Source organism: Rhincodon typus, chromosome 21 (genome assembly GCF_021869965.1).
Source record: "Rhincodon typus isolate 14 chromosome 21, sRhiTyp1.1, whole genome shotgun sequence".
NCBI lineage: Eukaryota > Metazoa > Chordata > Chondrichthyes > Orectolobiformes > Rhincodontidae > Rhincodon > Rhincodon typus.
The window spans coordinates 47851195-47862489 of record NC_063352.1 but is presented as its reverse complement, the minus strand read 5'-3'; positions in this window follow the sequence as shown (position 1 = coordinate 47862489).

Below are 11295 nucleotides of genomic sequence, written 5' to 3'. Positions count from 1 at the left end.
CACCCCAAGGAAATCCATGCTGATATGAGGAGAATTTGCAAACTCCACACAGACAGTTTCCTGAGGGTGAAATTAAACCCGGGTCCCTGGTGCTGTGAGGCTGCAGTCCTAACCACTGAGCAAATGTGCCACTCTGTTTTCATTCCTCTCTTATATATCCCAAAGATATTTTATCAAGGAAGTTTGTAATTATGGCAGTGTTGTTCTCACTTTGTATCTGTTATTCAATCTAACTGGTCTATGACAGTGTTTACACCCCACATAAACCACCTCCTTCTTTAATTATGTCTTTCTCCTCTTCCTGCCTGTCCCTTCTCCCTCATGTATGCATCAAAGTCTCCTCTTAAATACGGCAAGGAAATCTGTTTCATTCACTCCACTTGGCAATGCATTCTATATTCTCCCATTCTCGATGTAAAGAATTGCCCCTGATTTCTTTATTTGATGTTGATAGTGTAATATAGATGTCCTGTTGATCTGGATTCAACCAGAATTTCTCCATATCCGCTCCACTGAACCTCGTCAGTATTTCAAAGTCTTTTGTTCCATATCCTTTTAATCACTCGTTTCCAGAGAGCGGAAATTGCAGAGTCTTTTCAAGTTGCAGCGCAGTTGGAACTTATACAAAAGGGTTTTGATGTTAATACAGGGTGTGTCTGGTACTTGGACATTTGTACCACACTTGAATATCATAAAGAAAGCAAGACCTAGTTGACATTAACCACTGGGATCTGTTAACTGTTGAAAGCTTCTTCCCACCTGAAGCTGACGAGAATAATGCTGGGATTGGTGATCAGAAATAGAAAACGGGGCAGTGATGTTAATGATAAGAAATGGGGCACAACCATATGGGAAGAGCTGGTTGAGTTGGGGGGTGGTGGGTGGTGCGGTGTGGTACGGTGCTTTGGACGCAATGCTAGATAGGAAATGAAGAGGAATTTGTGAAGAAATCCTCTTCTTCTTACTCCCACAAGGATTCCACTCAACATTTTCTTTCTCACCCTGGCCACTCTGCAGACTTTAGTCATGGCAGAGTGGTTAGAATTGGCCAGGTGTGAGTTGCCCAAAGCTGAAACAAGAATGCATGCACTTAGAATATTGCATAGATTCTGATCACCACATTACAGGAAGGATGTGAGGGCTTTGGAGAGAGTGCAGAAGAGGTTTACCAGGATGCTGACTGGATTAGAGGGTATGAGCTATAAGGAGAAGCTAGGAAAACTAAGGTTGTTTTCTCTGCAGCAGCAAAGACTAAGGGGAGACTTGATAGAAGTCTATAAAATCATGAGATGCTTAGATAGGGTTGACAGTGAGAATCGTTTTCCTAGAGCTAAAATGTCTAATACTACAGGGCTTGTATTTAAGGCAAGAGGGGGAACGTTCAAAGGAGATGTGAGGGGCAAGTTTTTTTACCCAGAGAGTGGTAGGAGTCTGGAATGTGCTGCCAGTGGTGGAGGCAGATACAGTAGGGGGCGTTTAAGAGGTTTTAGATGCGTATGCAAGGAATGGCGGGATATGGACCAAGTGCAGGTAGATGGGATTAGTTTAATGTTGCACCATTTTTGACACAATATCATGGGCCGAAGGGCATGTTCCTGTGCTGTACTGTTCTCTGTTCTGTGTTGTGTCATCAGCCACAATTAAAAGCAAATTAAAGCCCAGTGTTCCTGCAGTGAGAACCTCAGTCAGCTTCATTTGAGATAATCACAGTTCACATCACTGAATCCCCCCACTATCGACATCCTGGGAGTTACCATTGACCGGAAGCTCTTCTGGACTCACCATATAAATACAACGGCAACGAGAGCAGGTCAGAGACTAGGAACCCTCACCTTCTGTCTCCCCAGAGCCTGTCCATCATCTATAAAGCAAAAGTCAGGAGTGTGATGGAATACTCCCCACTCGCCTGGATGGGTGTAGCTCCAACAACACTGAAGAAGCTTGACACCATCCAAGATGAAGCAGCCCGCTTGATTGGCACTATATCCATAAATATGAACTCCCTTCACTACTGACGCTTAGTAGCAGCAGTGTTTGCAATCGACAAAAAACACTGCAGAAATTCACCAAAGATCCGTAGACAGCACCTTCCAAACCCACGACCACTTCCATGTAGAAGGGCAAGGGCAGCAGGTACATGGGAACACCACCTCCTGCAAGTTCCCTTTGAAGTCACTCACCACCCTGTCTTGGAAATATATTGCCGTTCCTTCACTATTGCCAGGTCAAAATCCTGGAATTCCCTCCCTAATGGTATTGTAGGTCTACCTGCAGCACACGGAATGCAGCGGTTCAAGAAGGCAGCTCACCACCACCTTCTCAAGAGCAACTAGGGATGGACAAGAAATGCTGACTGATCTCCCATATCCCATTAATGAATTTTTTTTTAAAATTAGACCCAAAATATTAGCATGTTGTTAACCCCTTTGTATACATCATGCCATCCAGGTGGAAAGGGGTATGTGAACAAAAGTTCTGAAGAAGAGTCAGACTGGACGCGAAACATCAACTCTGTTTTTCTCTCCACAGACGCCACCAGACCTGCTGCGCTTCTCCAGTGTTTTCTGTGTTTGTTTTAAAAGTTCTCAGAATCAGGCTTCCTTCAAATCCTTATCTGAATGAATATTTGTATTTATGAAGATGAGCAGCTAACCTGATCTCACTATGTCAATTTTGTATCTGATGTCAGACTTTCAGCGATCAAGTTAAGCTTCCTCTGTGGAGGTGTAAGAATTTTACCTCAGTTCCAAGACACAAACAAGCAACTCATGGGTTGGCGTGGTGGCTCAGTGGTTAGAAATCACTGTTATCAGTACTGGGGATCCAGGTTCAATTCTACCCTCAGGTGATCAGATTTTTCTCCCACTGTCCAATGATGGGCAGATTAGGTGGATTGGCCATGGGAACTGTAAGGTTACAGGAATGGGTGGGAGCTATTTGAACAGTCAATGTGCACTCGATGGGCCAGATGGCCTGCTTCCACACTGTAGGGATTCTGTGATTTTGCTTCACATGCCCAACCGTGGACTCTTTGAGCTGTGGGTAAATGTTCAACTGTCAATCAAAATACCGTAGACAGTGACAAAGCTTGACCATCTTGGACCCTTCCAGCGTTGAAAGTGAGAAGACTATCTCAGTCTAAACTCATTCGAATCCAGGGCATGCAAGATTTGCAAACCATTGCATCCTACACGCCCTGAACAATTTTCAGCAAAATTGTGATTTGTAAGAAATTATTTATAATTTTTCATTTATCAATTGTAAAGTGAGTGTCAGAATTACACAGTAAAATCACAGCCACAAGAATGTATTTTAAGAAATTACATTTTAAATTAAGAAAACACTTGTATAATCCTATAGTTTCAAGATGGTTTGAGATTAGCAGGGTCTATACGACAGTTCACGTGCGTCTTGGAATATCTTGATCTGCTTCACTATTCTATGTTACAGTTTCTGTCTAAAAGCTTTCCCATCGTTCAAACCCATGAAAAACCTACAGCCCCTGCTTTTAATCTCTACAATGTAGACATTTTGCATGCATTGTGACCTTGTCCACGAATGCCAAAGAAGGGGTAAATGGGTCTTTGCCCCAATTTTAGCTCTACCGGGCAGCCAATCAGCTTCCATCGGCCCTTCTTTACAAGACAGCAAGAGGTCCGCTGATTCTCCCGTCTCAGTATCGCCTCCAAGAGGAATGGCCACTGCTGGGGCTGCATCCAGCCGAGAGACACAGCGATGAACACCACTCTCAGCCCATGCTGAGTGGGGTCAAGGGTCACGGGTCACTGGAACCAGCCATGAAAGCCTTGGTGGTGGGTTAGTGGGGAAAATGTTGCTATGGGGCCACCATTGCTGACTGGGGCCTCCTCTAGTAGGCCACAGAATGCCTGATTAGGAGGGCACCTATACCCTTGAATCCACTGGTTAGGCTTTTATTTTTGTTTTATTAATTTATGGGATGAAGGCGTCACTGGCCAGGCCAGCATTTATTGTTCATCCCTAATTGTCCAGAGGGCAGTTAAGAGTCAACCACAATGTTGTGGGTCTGGAGTCGCATATAGGCCAGACCAGTTAAGGATGGCAGTTCCCTTCCCTAAAGAACATCATTGAACCAGATGGTTTTGCCTGCCAATCAGCAATGAATTTGTGGTTATCATTAAACTCTTAAATCCAGATCTTTATTGAAATCAAATTCCACCACCTGCCGTAGCAGGATTTGAAACAGACTCCCAGAACATTACCTGGGTCTCTGGACTAACAATCCAATGATAATACCACTAGGCTGTCCCCTCCTGAAATAATAAGTAGCTTCTACATGGAGCATAGCGTAATTAGTAAAATGACTTAGTTGACTTGTTATTGGTAGAGTTGACAGCAATCGTTCTGGTCAATAACCAATCCCTCACATTGCCTTGGCTCCCACCACAACTCCCAGCCCCTCCCTGCAGGAGTTAGTAATGGTTAGCCTATAAATGGCAGAGTGAGATAATCTGGAAAGCCCTTTCAGAGAGATGGTCTCAGCACAACAGGCCTCAGGAATCTTGAATGATGGAAGAAGATGAGAAAGGTACAATGATACGTGCCTCCACAACATGTCTTGTGGGTCAACAAGAGGCGTAAGGATTTCCTCCAGGCTCCAGAAGCCACCCAATAAACCACTTCCAGCCCACTGCATATTGGTTACACCCATTGTGAGGCAGCCTTCCCCCAGCACTGCCACACTACCCCCAGATGTCATCTATCCACCCCAATGGATCCCCCACGACTGTAGGTGGAACATGATGACCTCTTTCAAACAGGCGGGGAGCGTATTTAGTTGGTAGGACGGTGCCCTGTGGGGACCAATACACCATCCTGCCTCTTTCCCCGATTGTGTCCAGGGAGGGAAGACTAGTGGATGTTCTTCGTGTCTCACTGTTAATTGGGCCCCCTAAGTGGGCAACGACAGACCATGGCCAGTCACAGCTGGAGCAGTCACCAATCACAAAGCTCACTAACCAAGCATAGTCCCACCATGCCAGCTGCCTGGTGCTAAATTGTGAGTCTTCACATTGGGAAGGCTAACTCAGCCCATGCCGCTGGTCCCTGCAAATCCTGTAACTCCTAAACACCCCCTCCCTGCTCCGTCACCCATTACCACATTGCCAAAGGGCAATAAACTGGCAGAAACAACAATTAGAGGCACGTTCCAGTTGGAAACCATGGAACGTTCCAGAGAACTCTTCTTCCCAACCTCACTAAAGACTAAAATGAAGACTGATGATTCCATCAAGTTATACCTATCCAAACAGTGGTGATGGTCCTCCTTACCTAAGCTAGCACATTGATGGCATTATGGTAATGCAACAGGGCAGTACAGTGGCTCAGTGGTTAGCACTGCTGCCTCATAATGCCAGAGATCTGGGTTCAATTCCACTCTTGGGTGACTGTCTGTATGGAGTTTGCACATTCTCCCTGTGTCCACGTGGATTTCCTCTGGAGGCTCCAGTTCTGTCCACAGATGTGCAGGTTAGGTGGGTTGGCCATAGCAAATGCAAGTTTAAAGGGAGAGGTAGATAGGGTGGGTCTGGGTGGGATGCTGTTCGGAGGATCGGTGTAACTTGATGGGCCAAATGGCCTGATTCTGGACTGTAGGGATTCTATGACTAAGGTCTGAGGCACATGAGTTCAAATCCCACTGTAGGAACTGGTGGGATCTGAATTTAATTAGTAAATCTGAACTGAAATAGTAATGGTGACCATGAAGCTATTGTCAATTTTTGTGAAAACCCGTCAGATTCACTAATGTCCTTTAGGGAAGGAAATCCGCTATCCTTACCTGGTCTGGTCTCCACATGTCTCCAGACCCACAGCAAGCTGGTTGACTCTTTACTGCCTTCTGAAATGGCTAAGCAAGCTACTCATTTCAAGGGCAAGTAAGGATGGACAAAAAATGCTAGCCTTGGCAAGCAACATTCATATCTCATGAAAGTATCTTTTAAAAATCAAAGATGTTCTGCACCTTAACATTTAGAAAATGCTGAAAACTCTTGAGGAAACTAGCTATCCTAAAAATTCTTTTCTAGCACAAAATAAAGGGCAGTTTTAACGGCAATTAAAAGACATCTCGTTTGCACTTCAATTTTTTTTAATGAGCAAATCTTTCAAAAATAATTAGATAAATGGTTAAAAGAATGCTGCTGAATTTTTGGTAAACTTCAACAGTCTGAGCAGGGGGTAATATTCCTTAATACAGGGAGATAATGATCAATCTTCAAGAAAACTTTGAGAATTCCATCTGTTTTGGTGGTTGCTCCAGATGATATTTATAGTTTGTGACAGTATCTTTGTAATGCAAATATGTTTGCCTGGAAATCATTTTAACTTGCTCGAAGCAGGGTAGAATTCAGCTGTTTTGGTCCTTCTGTACAAATTCCTCTCAGAGAAATTCATGATGACCACACAATATGGCACCATAATTATTTTGAGTCAGGACTTGATGTGAGTCTGCATGATAGCCATACATTCTGCCATATCCCATTATCACAGAAGTACAAAGGCCATAAAGAGGGATCACAAAGCTCCCAAAACAAAAGCAAAAACCAGAACAGGTGAGTAGAATGAAAAAAATACTTTTCTCCAGTGATGTGCTGCAGCATTGTGTGTCTAAAGAAGAAACTGGAAGCTGTGAAATTGTGGTGTGTCAGTGTCTACTGTACAGCATTTGTGTGTACCAAGTTTAAAAACACAGCTGCTTAAATATTTGACTGTAGATTCATGCACAAAGAGTGATTTTGGTCATCAGTGACGACTGAATCAAGCATATAGTTGTGAGCCTTTTTGGACTTTTATATAACTACTCCTGATATACTTCTGATTAATCCACTGAATTGTGCCAAACAGCTCTATACTCTTTGCCGGAGTTGGGGGGGAGGGGGCTGGGGTGTTGGGAGCGGAATGGTGGTGATAGGTGGACACTGGAAGTAGGTACGACCTGGTTGGTTGATGGGAGGGATGAATTCGGTTGGTGGCTGGAAGGGAGGATCAGAAGGTGGAATGCAAGGGAGGAGGAGGGGCTGGAAGGGGAGCCAGGGAGACGGGTGGGAAGGTTATTTGAAATTGGAGAACTCAATATTGAGTCTTCTGGACTCTTGGGTGCCCAGGCGGAAGATAAGGTGTTCTTCAAAAAGTAGGTCATAGCTACTTTCAGTGCCCACTTATCACTACCATTCCGCTACGTTCCCTCACCCCCTCTTTACCTGCAGCTCCCCTCACCCCCACATCCAGTCCTGAAGAAGGGTAACACCCAAAATATTAACTTCTCCTTTCCTCCAGACGCTTGCTGTGTTCTTCCAGTTCTTGTTTGTTTACCTTGGATTCCAGCATCTGCAGTTCTTTTGTCTCTAACCAAGCTCTATACTCTTTCTTTAATCCCTGATTGTTGCTTTAAGAAGTGATGAACTTATGCTTTGGTTAGTTCAGTTACCATCATGGGGCTAGATGCAGTTCTCTATGCCTGCCCATGTACCTTATTATGGGGATGAGCTCTTGGCATTGGATGGGAAGTTGGCAGGATGGGCATCTGATATATTTTATATGCCCTCTCTCCCCGCTGTGGAAAATGTACCTTGCAGGAGCATGAGTCAATTGTTAAATTTAAACCTGGGATTTGAGATACAATAAAAGGGGTAGTAACTGCCTGGTTAAAATATTCTAGCTTTATGCATATGTGATGAAAGTACATTAGATGCGACCTTACTGACCCTTAGGAGGTACATTTATGGTGACGGCTTTTTGTGTATAGAAATAAAAGTCAGTTATGTTGAAAAAAATAATGTTGTTAACCTATGCCTATTGTCTTATGTCAAATTTAATTCTGTGGTGTCTGTGAAATTAATGCTTTCTTTGTGTGTTGTTGCTTTAAATGTAAGGGAGGGTTGATAATTGTTGAGAATATTGATACTTTCTTCTAATTCTGTCTTTGTGTGATTCCAAATTTAAACACGAATAAAGAAGGTACTTTAAGACAATTAGATCTAGAAGCAAAACTTGACCATTCAGTCCATCGAGTCTGTTCCGCCATTCAACGAGATCATGGTTTATCCAATAGGTGACTGCATCCTCTCATAATAGAGTTCACGAGAATGACAAAGCAGCTACTAAAATTCAAACAGAAACCCTGAAGAAAATAATTATTTTGTCTCCTATTGTACTCCCTCTACCAGAGAAGGTACTTAACCATATGTCAAAGAGGCCATGGTGAGGCCAGTGGGGGAGCAGGGAGGGCTTACTTTGGAATCAAGGTCCTGAGGCCCAGGGAGAATCACCAGCCAATCAGAAGTGCTGATCTCTAGTGCTCAGCAGCACCATTGAGAAGATGGTGGCTGATGGTGGAAGGGCACCCCCAGAGTCCCAGGTTAGAGGGCAAAGGGCAAAGGGAAGTGATATGGAAAGAAGAGGAGGTGGAGGTTCTCTGGTTATGGGTCGCATGAAGAGGAGAGCAGCAAGATCTGAAGTAAGGGCGATGGTGTTGGTTCCCAGTGATGTCCGTGGCCTCAATCAGATACTGATTGTCTTTGTTCCAGGGACAGCACAGCACTCCCCCACCCACTGGATCCCCCCACCAAGGTGTAAAGAAGGTAGCTGCTATCAGGATTGCTGCATAGTGCAAGGCCCATCTAAAAACGGGAACATTCTGACCATTAATGATGGATGATCCTCACTGTCATTAATTGACCATTTAAGGACCTCAATTGGTGATGGAATAGGAAGGTCAGCCATGGGCCTTCCCAACTAGAACATAATTCCAGGTGGAGTTGAGAAGGCAGAGGAGGTTGGCTATGACATTAGAAATAGTAAGAACTGCCGATGCTGGAGTCAGAGATAACACAGTGTGGGGCTGGAGAAGCACAGCAGGTCAGGCAGCATCGGAGGATCAGGAAAGCTGACGTTTCGGGTCGGGACCCTTCTTCAGAAAGAGGTCTCGACCTGAAACGTCAACTTTCCTGCTCCTCTGATGCTGCCCAGACTGGCTATGACATTAGGCCACCTAATTAAAAACCCTTCCCACATTCACTGGTTAGGGTTACAGTTAGGGTTATGGCTATGGTTGGGATTAAGTTTAGGATTAGGCTAAGGGCTAGGTCTATGGCCAGGGTTAGGGTTAGGTTTAGGGCTAGGGTTGGGGTTGGGGTTTGGTTTAGGGTTGGGGTTAGGGTTGGTGTTGGAGATAGAGTTATGGCCAGGGATAGTGTTAAGGTTATGACTAGTGTCAGATTTAGGGTTGGGGTTAGGTTTAGAGTTGGAGTTAAGGCTAGGGTTAGGCTTAGGGTCACATTTAGGGTTGGGTTTAGGGTTGGGGCTAGGGCTAGGGTTAATGCTAGGTTTGGGGTTAGGATTATGGCTGGGGTTAGGATTAAGTTTAGGGTTAGGGTTATGGTCAGTGTCAGGGTTAAGATTAGGATTCTGGTTAGGATTAGAGTTGGGTTTATGGCTCCAGTTAGGGTTAGAGTTAGGGTAATGGCTAGGGCTAGGTTTAGGTTTTTGGCTAAGATTAGGGCTATGGTTAGCATTTAGGTTAGGGTTAGATTTTGGCTTAGGGTTAGGGTTAAGGTTATTGCTAGGTTTAGAGTTATGCTTATGGGTAGGATTCAGGTTAGGGTTGAGGCTAGAGTTAGAGTCAGGGTTAGCTTCAGGGTGATTGTTAGAATTTGGATTAGGATTAGGGTCTGTGTTGGGGTAGGGGTAGTGTTATCGCTAAGATTAGAGCTATGCTATGGTCAGGATTTGGGTTAGCGTTAGGGTTAGAGTTAGCCTTCGGTTTATGTTTAGCTTTACAGTAGGGTTAGCATTAGGGTTAGGGCTAGAGTTAGAGTTAGAATTAGGGTTAGTGTTTGGGTTAGGTTTAGGGTTAAGGTAAGGGTTAGGACAAAAGGCTTAAGGTTAGGGTGAGGATCAAGTTTAGGGTTAGGGTTAAGGATATGGTTAGGGTTAAGGATATGGCTAGTGTTAGAGTTAGGGTTAGGGATTTGGGTATGGTTAGAGTTAAGAGTTAGAGTTAGGGTTAGGATTAGTGTTAGGTCTAGAGCATGAGCATGAGTCAAGGTTAGGGTGAGTATTAGCTTTAGGATTAGGGTATTGGCTAGGGTTGTGAATGGATTAATGTTACGCTTACGATTAGGGCTGGGTTATGGCTAGAGTTCGCATTAGGTTTCGGGCTAGGGCTTGGGTTATGTTTAGGGCTGGGTTTAGAGTTAGAATTTTGTCACTTGGGGTAGGGTTAATGTTATGCTAGGTTAGGGTTGGGCTTAGAGTGAGTGTTCGGGTTTGGTTTATGATGGGTTAGCATTAAGGTTTAAGGCTAAGGGTAGGAATGAGGATCAGCATAATGTGCAAGTTAGGGTTAAAGTTAACATTTGTGCTCATGTTAGGGTTAGGTCTAGAGCTAGGGTTAGGATCGGGGTCAGGGTTAACATTAGGGTTAGAGTTAGAGTCAGGGCTATGGTGAAAGTTAGTGTAAGGGTTAGAGTTAGAGTTAACATTAGGGTTCGGACTATGCTTATGGTTAGAGTTGGGATGGGCTATGCTATCACAGTGAAACACAGAACAAACTGCAGGAACAACATCTCATCTTTAGATTAGGCAGTTTATAGCCTTATGGGCTCAATATTAAGTTCAACACCTTCAGATTGTAAACACATTTCTTCCCTTTCTTTTAGCTTTAATTTTTGCATTCTCTGTCACCATGTCCTCTCTCCTCCCTGTCCCCATACTCCAGTGGGACTCTCTGTTCTTTCCAGTTTGGCAGTTAGACGCATCATTATTCTGCCATTCTCACATTCAGATCGCTTAATCTGCACTATCGACGTCCTTTCTTCCCCAGCACTCCGCAACCAACCTGCACGCCCCCCCGCCCCACTATCACCATTGCATTAGCGCTGCTCCCTCCACACTTTATGTCACTTCTGAAAAATAGTCATCTAGAGTTGAAACATTAGCTTGCTCTCTCTTCATGGATGTTGCCTGACCTGCAGTGATTTCCAGCATTTTTTGTTTTCAGTACAGATTCCAGCATCTACAATATTTTGCTACTGGCCTTCTAATTGGCTGCTTGCTGTCCCAATAATCTGTGCAGGTGGGTCCCAAAACTGTCAACCCAATCACAGGGCCACCAGCCCGAGTGCTTCATCAGTCATTGTCCAATCACAGGGCCAGGCCAGCAGCTCGAGTGCTTCGTCAGTCATTGGCCAATCACACAGCCAGGCCAGCAGCTCGAGTGCTTCATGAGTCATTGTCCAATCACAGGGCCAGCGGCTC